General features: G+C 33.2%; 1 pseudogene; it reads left to right on the forward strand.

The window, feature by feature from the left end:
• Nucleotides 1-487: 487 nt before the first annotated feature.
• LOC131849279 (cysteine--tRNA ligase, cytoplasmic-like) lies at nt 488-10693 on the forward strand (annotated as a pseudogene).
• Nucleotides 10694-14632: the final 3939 nt, after the last annotated feature.

Raw genomic sequence — 14632 nt, forward strand, 5'->3', positions numbered from 1 at the left:
AAAATATTTCAATCATAACTAATTGGAACAAAATCTACATTGTGTATAAAGAAAAATACTTTAGAATCCATCCCAGTATTATTTAAAGATAATTAAATAAATACTAAACTACAGATTCTATGGATTCCTTCGCAATGTAAGACAAATAATACATTGCGTTGCGTTAATCAGAAAATATGTTACCTATTAAATTAAATTAAATTAAGGTAATAATAAAAAATTATGTTACCCAATAAATTAAATTAAAATGTGAATGATTGTCTATTTCAAAAGTGGTGATACTGATGATTTTAAATATCGTTTTGGATAGTTTTCGGTATTTTAAGTTAAGATTTCAGATTTTTTTTGACAATAAATGTCAAAAAATATTTACGTCGACTAAAAAATATGTACACGTCGATATCGATATGTCTCCATGCCTTTTAACCTTTAGTCTATGATTTTGTTTGTGATCGGGGATTTTAGTGTACGTAGCTACTAGAACCCGTTCATTTTAACTTGACATGTAAAGTTCCTTTCTCGGTATTTTTCTACTATTAAAAATTATACCAGTTTTTATTGTTTAACAAATCAAATAACTATATCAAATTAATGTTGATACCTTCCACTGGTACTATAAATTATGTTATAAATAGCTAATTGTTTTTGAAATCTATCGAGTGGTTCGCTTCATGTGAAAATGAACGGATAGTAGTCGTTATAACTACTTATTTATTTATACATCTGCTTCTCTGAATGTTGGTTTACCATTATCATTCATGGTATTATTATTACTTCGTGTATCGCATATAAAAAGCGCGGTGTGGCGTCATCGTATTTACAGTACAACTTGAGCTCTCAGTTGAACAACATATTTGAAATTCACCATGTCCAAAAGAACACAGCCTAAGTGGTCACCGCCGGCGAACCCTGATGGCCGCCCAGTTTTGAAAGTATACAATAGCCTGACTCGCCAGAAGGAGGTATTCGTTTGCAATAATGGAAACCGAATTAACTGGTACAGTTGTGGCCCAACTGTGTATGATGCTTCCCATATGGGTCATGCTAGGTAAGTGCTTAATATCTATTATTGTTAACGATTTACATTGTCGCCCCTATAATTGGTCATGATGAATATTGGAAGCAAGACATATAAATAATAACTTTAGTAGTAAGATCACATCACATTGCATATTGAATAAGAACAACAAGGAAAATGATACATTATTATTAATACATTTACTTAAAAATAGATTAATTCCTACTTCTGAAATTACATCAAAAAGTTTGCTTTGCATTCGAAAGAAAGAAAGAAAATATATTTATTTGATACATATAAAATATACAACAAAGATAATTTTTATTTACAATTTGGATTATTATGGAACCATATAGGTCTCCGCTTAGCATATGCTGTGATGAGGTGCTATGATGCTAGTATTCTGCGGATACCTTTATACAGATAAATATATATAATAATAATAATAACAATAATATACATACATAAATCTAGGCATATAACAGTGAGGCCAATTTAATATGTATAGCTACAACTACTACATACCATTTATGAAATCATTTAAATTAATTCATAAATAGGTACTTATCTTGTAAGGAAATTAGGACAAAAATAACATTTTGATTTGAGGACATAACAGACATAGAATCCCTTCCCTCTTTTTAGCTTTATGTAATATATTTTATTAAATATAATTAAAATTACATTTTTTTCTGGATTACAAGATTTAATCATACTTACCTACGATTGAATCATCTGTATGAAAATGCATGTTTGCATATTAAAATTTTATGTTTTAAATGCAATGTTTATTTTAGATCATACATATCACTGGACATCTTGAGGCGTATAATGTCAGATTATTTTGGTTATGATGTATTATATGTTATGAATATAACAGATATTGATGACAAAATTATTAAAAGGGCAAGGCAAAATTATCTGTATGAAAAGTATGTAAAAAAACCGAAGGATATAAATAACATAATAAATGATGCAAAAGATGTCATTAATTACTATGAAGGTTTGATACAACATGCTACTGATCCTGACAAGAAGAATACAATGAAAAAAATGCTTGAAAAGTAAGTAATGTTACTTTACTAGGGAAATGAGATTTTACTATTAGGTTTATCCACATTATTATTTAATTTTGTATAGAGCTGTGGGCCTTTTAAATACATAAGGAAGACTTCATATGAATCACAATAGGATTATTTTTATCACATAAAGTAGATAAAATTTCTAAATTTGGCAGAATTTAATCCCCCTCCAGTTATCATTGGATTGACATTTTGTATAGGTACTTAAACTATTTTATTATGTTGTTAGTGTAGTGTGTATGTATATATATACAGTGGACCCGCGGTAATCCGGCCCCCCTTGTAATCCGACATGGTCTATTACAGTGGACCCGCGGTATTCCGGCCCCTATCTAATCCCCCCCCCCCCCCGTAATCCGACATGGTTTATTATTTATTTTTAATATATTTTTGACAATCCTCACTAATACATGATTGAACAAGTTTAGACTTGTACGAATCACCGCTGTTGTACTCGACGCGTATGGTATTGTTTTGATTATGATCGCTTAGTTTGAATTTGACTACTTACCTTCATTACCTACATGTGATGAAGATAGCAGTGCAGTGTAGTATGTGTTTATTGTTTACTGTTTATTCACACGTATACGTATCCGCTCAGAAGCTATAGCATAAAACACTGACAATTAAAAAAAAATATATATTTTAGACCGCCTAAATAAAGGAAGTAATATTCTAATATTTTTAGCCTTCAATCTGCTGACACAGCCTTGAAATCTGCAATAGAAACAAATAATGCAGAAATAATTAATACAGCGAAAGACGAACTACTGAAGTCGGCTGAAGACCCTATATCAGACTGGTTGGATAGTAATTATGGATCCACAGTAACTGACAATGCCATATTTGAGTCCCTACCTCGATATTGGGAAAACGAATTTCACAAGGACATGAAAGCCCTTAATGTAAGTTACTATTTTATTATAATAATAGTAATTCTGGACAATTCACACAGTACCATCTAGTTTTAAACTAAGCAGACCTTGTGTTAAAAGTAATAGACAACTAATATAAATACATATATATTTATATATAGATAACACCCAGATTGATACAAACAATCATACTCATGCATACAAATGTTTGCACCGTGTGAGGAAGCGAACCCGCGATCATCGGAAGTTAAGCGGTGTGATAAACAAGATCACCGAGGCCGTCGACTAGAATTATTTTATTAAAAACTATTTTTGTGTAAGTGGTATTCATTGCCTATATACATGAACAGCTCTACCCACATAATGTATAACCTGACTACTGTGATACCACTCATTCGTTGCCATTCCATAGCATGTTATAATAATATCATATCAAATATATCTTTATAATTATTATAAATATTTTTTATCATCGTATATCTTGGCAGAAATCCAGTTACATATAAGTAAATCGGACGGTTTGCGTCCATATGTTTTTAATCAGGTAAACTAATAAGTACTAGAAGGAACTACATTGAATAAAGTAAAGACTAGATTAGTCTATATATTGACCCTTATTATATATGTATGTATTCCAATATGTTCAATTAAATCTTATATATAAACCATCACGATTTTGTTATATGAAAATGTAAAATATAAATAACAAAGAAAAGAAGATATTAGAATATGAAATATTTTCTAGGTGCTGCCTCCAGATGTATTGACCAGAGTGAGTGAATATTTGCCCCAAATAATAGCGTTCACTAAGAAAATATTAGAAAATAACTTAGCATATGAGTCAAATGGATCAGTTTACTTCAATGTTAGTGAATTTAACAATAGGGACAAACATTATTATGCTAGATTGGTCCCAGAAGCTTACGGCGATACTAAGTCGCTGCAGGAAGGCGAAGGTAATTGTATAACATTATAAATTTAGATCTTAATTCAGTTTAAATCGTTAGGACTAGTAGTAACTAATCTGAATTATGTTTACGGCGTTGAGATAATAAATACACCGTCACCAAAAAGAAATTGTACATTAAATTCCTGATGAAATTCCTGATTAGTCCTATGTGGTTGTAGCCCACTCATACATAAACGAAATATCTCCATTAGAAAGTGTACACTGTATCCTGAGGAGATAAAAACATTATTGTCTCTGTCGGGCCTAGGTAGCAAACTTTGAAAAAGTGCGAGCGCAATAGATTTATGCAGATCGCAATGCATGTCTTATTTAGCACCTGCCAATAACCCACAATCATCAATAAAAATAAATACATGGTAGTGTAAAATATATATAATATGTGGTTAAATATAACTGCTCATTTTAGACATTCTACATATTCTGTGATTTCACAGTGTTCAAGTCTATAAATGAGCAATGGTTTACTGTTTAGCTTATCCAAATCGTCCATTCCAAGTCATTGAATGTTTTTTGCGAGAGTAATAGGTATGAGATGAGTCATTTTATAAAGATGCACCAAATAAAATTTATTTGATTGTAATACAGTGAAAATCCAATCCTAATGTTCCTAAATACCTCAGACGAATAATTGAACTATCTTTTAAAATGAAGCTATTTTTTCAATTTAAATGAGAGTGACAACTCCTGAAGTTATTTATTTTAACTAACTGAAAACGTAAAGTAGTTCAAAAGAGTTACTTTTAGATTATCTTTATATTTGATACTATCTTTTATATCAGTATTAACTGGATGTAAAAAAAGCCCTTAATAGATTTCTTACATATTTTTACCTACTTTTAAGGCTGATGCAATATTATCAATGTTACATTATATAAAGGGAGTCATAAAACCCGGGTTCGTAATTTATTGATTGTATGACTCACAACAGATTATTTGTACCTTCCATTTAGTTATTATGTTTGTGTTACCACTTTTATATCACTAAAATGGTTTAAAATGTAATCTGTACATGTGCAAACCCGAAAAATCTACAACTATTCATACATTGTTTTTCCCTGTTTTAAAAACATTGCAGAGGTCATGGTCGAAGTAGTATTAGTAATTTTCGCCTCTCAAAATATGAAAGTACTATTCAAACTGATATTAATAGTCATATTGCAAATGAATAGCGAACGCAATCTTATTTGGCATATCTTATGTATGTATATGTCTGGCTGAAAAGATGATGCAATTTCGACTCGCTTTGCATTGTAACAAAGGAAAGGAAGCTACCACAAATAGATTAACTCTGAATCATGAATATTTGTTAGGTACGTTTGTTTATGTGAGTGTTCTATAAATACGGGATTTCCCGAAACATCTTTTAAAACATTGGGTGGGTTTAATACTCGTATAATGAATATAGGGGAAATCCCGAAGTAACACATGAACTGAGAAACATCGGCTGTGTAAATTCAAATTAAAGATATTTTTAACAGTGTCATAGGTATATTTGTTGTGTATCAGAATCACACATGTTTTAACTAGTACGCGCTGATGTTCTAAATAATAAATTCTTTAGAATAGTGTCAGAATACTTTTATAAAGAATTTATTATTTTGTCTGCCTGAATAGAAATTATGTACTAATTTCTACGAAACATACGTGAGGTTTATTTTATAAAAGTAAATTGTAAAGGATATCTTTTATATGTGAGGCAATATTTTTCCCAATATTGTACACAGTTCTACTGAATCTATAGAGATTTTAATCCAAAACATACATTTACATACGACTTTTTTATAAACAAGAGTTAAATATAATAAGGAAAATTATTTCTTTTATTTTGTTAAGGAGCGTTCGTAAATAGTAGGTGAGATTTGAACCCAGATCGACTTTGGAAAAGTCGTCTGCATCGTATTTTAGTCTCACCCGTTTCAACCGCCAACCAGTTTGCTTTGTAAGCTGGGTTGAATGATAAGATAAGGTAGTGAAATTACAGTATAAGAGGCAAGACATCTTAGTGCTCTACTATAGCAAGTTATGATGTGCGCAATGCTAATAATGTTCTATAACAGTCATAATTGGCCGTTACCACTTACAATAGAATAGAATAGAAAATCATCTATTCAAATAAACTTAATTTTGAATAGTCATAACAATGTTATTGTATAACATTCCAATTACTTTAAAAAAAATATTGACATATATTATATGCTATTCTTCGTAATAATTGACGTTCATAAATGTCGTACATGAATAATTAACTTGTGAATTTTAATTTAAGTGTACGCAGGAGGAAGCAAACGGGTTCTTAAAATAACAATGAAATGAAATATTTCAGGTGATCTGAGTGATGATACTGCAGAGAAGCGTTCGCCAAATGACTTCGCACTATGGAAGCGCAGCAAGGCTGGAGAACCGTCGTGGCCGTCTCCATGGGGTGCTGGCCGACCCGGGTGGCATATCGAGTGCTCGGCGATGGCGTCTGATGTTTGCGGCTCCCAGCTCGACATACACACGGGGGGAGTGGACCTCAAGTTCCCGCACCATGACAACGAGCTCGCTCAGAGTGAGGCGAGTGGCAAGAAACATATTATGCTATGCTATTATAGAAACAATAATAATAATTATTACACTTATGTAGCTGAATTACCTACTAATATTTCATTACTGAAGGGTGAAATATAGCCAAATTATATGTTTCAAGACCTCGGTGGTCGACAAGTCTAACACACCTCCTTACTTCCGACTGCTGGTTCAATTCGTGCATGATATAAACATCTATAGTTCTAAATAGTTGGTATTGTTATATTGATATGGATGATTTAAGTATGTATTTACAAAGAAAAATGTGTTCAAGTAAATAACATTCATTTGCGTGGGTTGGGACTATAGTATATAGCTGTGAATTGTCTTAAGATATTAAGGTATAAATTTATATCTAAAAAAATATTATGTTTGATTATATATTGCTAGTTTTAAATTCACTAAACTATATTTAATTATTAAAGAGGAAAATGGCATACAATTATTTGTTTGTCTTTATACAGGCTCATTTCGATCAGCCGGGTTGGGTGAAATACTTTTTACACACGGGTCACCTGACAATTTCTGGCTGCAAGATGTCTAAATCTCTGAAGAACTTCGTGACTATCAATCAAGCGCTGAAGAACCACACCGCTCGACAATTGCGCTTCGCTTTCTTGCTTCATGGATGGAAGGAGACCCTGGATTATTCAGAAAATACAATGGAAATGGCGATACAAGCTGAAAAACAGTTCAATGTACGTAAAAATTCAGGTTTAACTAAAATTTTGGTTTCAGAGGAGCTTCCTTCCGCGTACACTTAGATTGTGGAATGAACTTCCTGCCGAGGTTTTCTTACGAGACTACAGCATGGGCTATTTCAAGATATATTAAAATACTAACTAAGTATATTAAAATATGTTTAGTTAGTATTTTATTTAGGAATTATGAAAAAACGTTATAAATTTATGGGAGAGTGTACACTTATGGCTATTCTTCTCAATTTTTTTAGGAATTCTTCCTGACAGTGAAGGATGCAATGCGTAGTGGATATGCCGAGGGTTGCGGTGGCTCCTGGGGACCACACGAGCAACAGCTGTCTAAGAAGTTAACGCAGATCAAAGAGCAAGTTCACGCAGCTCTCTGTGGTTAGTAAATATTTCAAAAAGTACGCATTAACTAGTATTTATCTTCTACTTCATTTTCAACTTTCAACCTATCAGAGCTTGGTCATCATCATGGCAATACTGAGGCTCCAGCTCTGATCATTTTAGTTAAATTATTACTGTATGCGTTTTAATGACGCTAAAATAAGATGCATTGCGAATTCATTTTTCGTGAAATGGCTTTCTACATTTTTTATTATATTTTTCACAATTTATGTAATGACATAATAATATCTTATGTTACAAATTTTATTTTTCTGTATAGATTTATTTAGCTGTGCGTTGATATGAGTCATCATTTATGTATTGGCCTGGTATATTAAATTTTATTTGAGACTTCGTTATCGTTACATGGCATATATTTATTGAATGAATCATAATAAAATCTCTAGACAGTTCACACAGCGCCACCTAGTCCCAAGTTAAGCAGAGCTTATACGTGTTATATCATACTAGGCTTTTGATATAAATACATAGATACATTTTTTTAAATACATACACAATATGCATATAAAACTCCACCAGACCATTGTACATCATTCTCATAAATACAAATGCTTATACTTTACTTCTGACAGTCACAGGTTCGACCGGCGACCATAGAAAGTAAAGCGATGCGCTAAACCGCTAGACTATCGAAGCGGCTAATATATAGGGGATTATATCCCAACTAGGGGTGTCCACGTCTTCGTACGTGAACATTTGTAAATCCCCATCTATCACTAGTGATAAACGACAGCAATTTATATATTATTATTGTAGTGGCTCCGACTGTGCTTGCATTGCGCGAGCAGTTAGCACGCAGCTGTCTTGCGCGAAAAACATGCAATGCTATAATATCCTTAATTCAATCATTGTATTGGTCTGCAGACAATATAGACACGCGTACCGCGATGGAAGCACTTCGCGAGCTGGTTGGCGCTGGTCACGTGTATTTATCGGCACGTGCTACGGAAGGAGGACCTACGCCAGCGCCGCTTCTGGTCAACGCTGCACGCTACATCACCGACATTTTGCATATATTTGGCGCAATCACAGGACCCCGGGGCGGTATCGGTTTCCCCATCTCTGACGACGACATTTGCGTACGTAACTTGTTTTTACAAAATCGGAATTACAAAGCATACGATTTAAATTTTAACCATTGCCTATCTACACTCGCAGCACCACCTTATTATGATACCTGTGGTACCATGCGTTACGAATTCTGAAGACTAAGATGCTACAGTTTTACTTCCTTATCACACGTAGTATATGATGGAATAGCGCAGATGATGGTAATAAGGCTAGCTATAGTCAACAGTTATTAGAATAGTTAAAAAAAAGCAGACCCGTTTACGCAAACGAAAGACACCCAGCCTCTATTGGCGCCCAGCCAGAGCGCCATTGGAGGATGGAGTTAGGTCTGTTAGCCTATCATGACTAACATTAAGTGAACACATGATGAATTTAAGGGTACCTGGAAGTCTACCGAATATAGTACATTGCTAACAATAAGTTCATTAGTTCCAATTACTAAAAAAATTGTGCAATATGCAATTCAATCCGAAAAATAACTATAGGATAAAGGAATAGTATAGGCCTTTAATTATATAACGTTTTACGATAGTAGCTATGGATCATATTATTATAGGTAGAAGAAAAGCTGATGCCGTACTTGGAGGCGCTGAGCGAATTCCGGTGGAAGGTTAGGGATGCGGCTCGTACGGCGGGCGCGAACAACGTGTTGCAATTGTGCGATGAACTACGAAATAAAGTACTACCCCCACTCGGCGTCCGCCTCGAGGACAAACAAGGTACAGTTAAAAAATGTTATCCAATTGTAAAAGAAATATTCATATGGTTTATAATATTTTTATAAATAACTTGCCTTTATCCTATTATTTGGGGTTGGCGTTGTATGTCATCCTCTTCGACTGATATCGGCTGTGATATCTGAGCATACTCCTCTCTTTTACATCTATACACGTACATTTTATATACTCTCTTTATCATAGTCCTCTCTCCCTTTATTGGTAGAAAACATGAAATATTGAATTGGTACTGTGAGTTAGATGATATAATAAATGTATTAAAAATCAACTCATACATGTAGATTGTAACGGATGACTAGATATGAAGTGTAAGAGAAGGAAATACACACGGTAGGAGAGCATCCCGACCATCACAAAACTAGCCACTCTACTCATATACCCTTCTTAGGATATAGAGTTGGTAGTTTTATTTTTTCAGGTAGAGACCACTCATGCCTAACAGTAGAATGTAAACGACGATGGTGAATTATATTTAATTGTTTATTTCAGATCGCTCCGTGGTGAAACTCGTTAGCAAGGTAGAATCATAGAAAGATACCGATGAAAAAAAGCGACTCGAATCCGAAAAATAAAAGAAGAACCAAGAAATTCTACAAACAAAGCCACGGCCAAAGAATAACAGAAGAATATCTAACCCAATGATATGTTTAAACAGGAAACTGCAAGTAGAGAAAAAGGAGATAATGGTAATCACTTAAGCGGAAATTCAAATAACACCTATAAAATCGAATATTTATTGCAAATGCTAAAATATTAATAAAATATTAACTAAATTATTTGAAATCAAATTTATTAAGTTTGGTAATCAACTATAGAAACAAGGGTTTCTAAAATATACATTTGATTCAATAGCACTGAGGTCAGGGTATTCTGGTCTCCGTTTGGGGTAATCAGTGTCAAATAAATTTTTTATCGTAAATATAACCGTCGTAATATAAAGTAAATGTGACAAAAGTACTGGGTACAGTACTTTTGTCAACGTGGGCCCACACCTGTATTAAATGTGCGTTAAGGAGTAGTTTCTTACAAATTCTCAGCATATTTTGAGGCACTTTATTATATTATTAATCTCTATTTTAAACGGCTTAAATCGTGTTTATTATTATTATTTTTTTATACATTATTACTGATATTTTTTAAAATTGTACATGTTATGTTTACATAATAGTACTAAGATTTATAAAAAAATATTTTCTTGGAAATCAATGTAACGTCTTATTTGTAGTAATCGAAAAAAAAGTATTAAATAATATTAATAAATATTGGTATTTATTGTCTACTTATATAACCTATTTATTTATAGTATTGAAATGTTTTATTATTATGGTTCCGAAACAAGTCAAAAGAAGGCACTTAGAGATGGATGATAATGGAATGTCGCATCCGCCTGCGCTGAAGGTTTACGCTGACGGAGCATCAGTGGAGGATTATAAGACGAACGTGAGGTCAGGTACCTTTGTCCATCGTGACAAATTCGGCAGGAATTAATTATCATGGTTCCTGGGGTTAACCGCGTGGAGGACAACCTGACATGGTACAGTGCTTATAATGGAGACAACATTACACAGTACTAACAATCCCCGTCCCCCTACAAGAAATGTTTGGTAAAAAAATATTTATAATACTTATAAATCATCCAAAAGAGCAACATAAAATGTTGATCATTCTGGTAAACATAAGTAATATTTGAATTTATCGTGGTTTGCTGTAATAGTAAATAACTTGTAGCCTGCAGTCACCCCTTCGATTGATCCCCCGTCCAATTCAAATGGGAATGGAAATTATGACGGCCTGCACCAAGGTTCAAACCCCTAGCGGTGCCCTCGGACTAAACTCGTATCCGTCAGGCGGGAGTTGATCTTCAAGTGCCTCTAACCGTTCCATACGTCCTTCCAAATGTTTGGTGTGCCATCTGCACTCGCCTCTATCCTCCGGTGAAGCTATAAAACCAGTTGCTGCCACAAGAGTTTGAAAAAATAAGCCTGTAGTCAAAGAGTATAGTAAACATCCTGCAGTATAGCATGTTCAATCAATAAGAGAATAAGCATGGTGGGTCCACGAAAAATATACATTTTAATTTTTGCAATGCCATCTATATCTACCATGAAGGTACAGAACGTACAATCTGCAGATACTGCCAGTGAGACAAATTTACAATTTACCATTTTTCAATTCTTGCTTTTTAGTGCACACTGTGTCCGTTAGATGGCAGTTGTAATCAGTTCTTCATATTTTCTATTATGAATTGTCACAATAATCTAATATATAGAAAATGTATGAGTATATTCTTATAAACACATATATAATATGTATACAGAATACACTACACCATATTGGTGTAATACCAATAAAAACATTCATGAGTTTTGTGTTGTGCAAAAATCGAACCACCGACCACTGGAGATAAGGTAGTGTGTTTAAGCGCTAGACCATGGTTGCGTCAGTATTTCCTCTACCTAAAGTATTCTTGCTTTTAAACACCCTACTCTTGTCTTCTTTTTATAATAACACAGACACCGAAGTTTGTTTTCAATAGGGAATACGGAACATACTTTTTGTTGCATTAGCGAGATTGTACTCGATGGGGATAGGCATGAGGCCTAAAAAATTAAAAACTGAACTGTTGGGTGATGGAGATGAAGTAAGGACGTATGATTATGATGAAATAGTGTAACCAGTATTGAAGATGTACGCCAGCGCTTCATTGAACAATGAAAGAATAAGAATTTAATTAGGTCTGTTCCTATCACCAAAAAAATCGTTGCGTAGCGGTTTAATATTACTTTATTTACCTTGGTAGTCAGTTCGAACCCCGTCTAACACACGCATTTGTTTTATATAAGTGTTCATATTTTATATATAAATACGATAAACAGGTATTTACAAAATGGAATATAATTATTTAAGTCTTTTTACCTGATTTTTAGTCAGTTTGTGACTAGACGGCGCTGTTGTAATATTGCAGCGTACCTACCTATACATTTTTATAAATTTCTTTCATTGTGGAATTAACTACCTCTTTAATACTTACAGATTAGTCATAATTTTATATTAATTTGGTTTAATTACCTATTGGATAGGTTACTTTAGAGTTACGAATTGTCTAAATTTAGATTTATTCTTTTAGATAGATCTCTTTGGATGACATCATTAGAGTGTAAGTATAAGATGTCGCCATTATAATCATCTAAAAATATCGATAATCATAGGGAACATATACTTAATAGTAAATTGTAATTCTTTAAGAAATGTTACATACATAGCTACATAGTCAAAAGTAGGTAATATTTTAAATAAAATAATACAGGTATAGAAATACAAAAATAGATAATTCGTTTATAGAAAAAAAAATAAGTGCATATACATGTAGCTACGTTTTATAACGTGCATTTAAAATTAAAAGTTCCTACCGTTTCCCTCCAAAACCAGGCGATACCGACAAAATGGCGGCTGTGCGAACAAATTGCTTTCATTACCGGAACGCGCGCTTGTATTAAAACAATCGTGTGGTTAACTAACTCATTACGGTTGGTAACGAGGCAATTTCACTTAATACAGACACGTCTGTGGGGTAGTGAGAAGTGGTTGATACGTCTATTTCATTTCTATGGACTTTGAAAATACTTTTATGAACGAAATAAAAACTGTCGTGTCATTTTGATTTTGCATCTCATACTCATACTCGTTGGGAGAAGAAGTGTTCTTTTTACTTTTATACCTCTAATACTTCCTGTGCCATTCCTCAAAAGATTAAAATAGGTAGGGCTTAGATTCGTCGGTAATTCTGCTATCTGTATCTAGGCATATTAGGCACACTCTTAGCATTTACCTACACTCCTTGGACAGTAAGTTTCTCTTATTAGTTATTGCAAAAAATATGATCCACTTTTCAGATTCAAATTTGACACCTACTGACCATGACCATGACATTCGATGACCAGCATGCATTTACCACTTTATATTTTCGACTAATTCCTTTCACTATCACCAAATCAGCCGAAATTCATTATGTCAAAAATGTTTATATATATCCTTACACGTAAAGACGTGGTAAGTCTAAGGGAAACATTTTGAGAGAAGGGACTTTAGAAGAAATCTTTAAATTTTGATTGAACCGTAGACAAGAACTTTGTACAGGTATAAAATTCACAGAAAATAAATTTTCTGCATTATTATTAAAAGATTGTGAAATTTTGATAGGTTGGGTGCCTACATAATACGGAGGTTAACATCGAAAAGCGCTAACAATTTAAATTAGAATTTTTTCAAGGATATGAGGTAACGTGTTACACACTCGCTCACTCGAGATTGTTCTTAAATTGCGTACTTGTATTCGGTAAGTACTGTGGATATCTGTGCGTATGTATTTTCACCTCATCCCTTTAAAGGTATAGGCACACAAGTTCAACTGAATTTAAAAAAATAATTACTCGATGAAAGCAATTATTTGAATAATATTTTAAGTTATGAACTATAGTAATGTATATAGGTAATTCACTACTTTAGGCATACGTGTTCTGATGATAATATTATCATCGTCGCGGCCAGGTCTGACTACTACGTGTAGGTATATGTAATCTAAACTAATATTAATGAGAGAAAATATTTCAATCTGACGCTCCGTAGAAGACAATATGATATAATGAGGACTGATTAGTTACCACATCGTGACAAATTTTATAGTAGTAAATCACTATGATAACCAGGGAAGTCCACATTTCTAGTGTTGGGATTAGTAATCACTAATTCCTATTAGTAGATTACTTAGTTAATTTACTTCCCCTTCTGTTCCTAGATCCTATAAGCAGGACGAAAGTACAAGTACACTAATAAAAGAGGTGTAGAAATTTTTGTTGAAAACAATCTATGATTTAGGCCGTCGACTATACTCGTAATACCGAGAGCAGAACCTTTAAAGAGCCTATGATGAATGTGAACGAAAGACGACAATATGTTAACTTGACTATGGAACTATTGAACAAATCATCATTGGAAAACTTCGAACCTGAATACCGATCGATAAATGTATTAAATTTCTGATTCACGCCGATTGACATTTATAATATTAGAATTGAGTCTGTAATCGTTCTGATATTTAAATCAGAGTACCTACCACTCTATTGTTTTCTGGTTAATTGGATAATTTTCAAGAATTATTTTCAACCAACTTCAATAAGAGTGAAGGCTCAATTCAAACAA

This window comes from Achroia grisella, unplaced genomic scaffold, assembly GCF_030625045.1.
Source record: "Achroia grisella isolate CSIRO2021 unplaced genomic scaffold, CSIRO_AGI_Agris_v1 utg640, whole genome shotgun sequence".
Lineage (NCBI taxonomy): Eukaryota > Metazoa > Arthropoda > Insecta > Lepidoptera > Pyralidae > Achroia > Achroia grisella.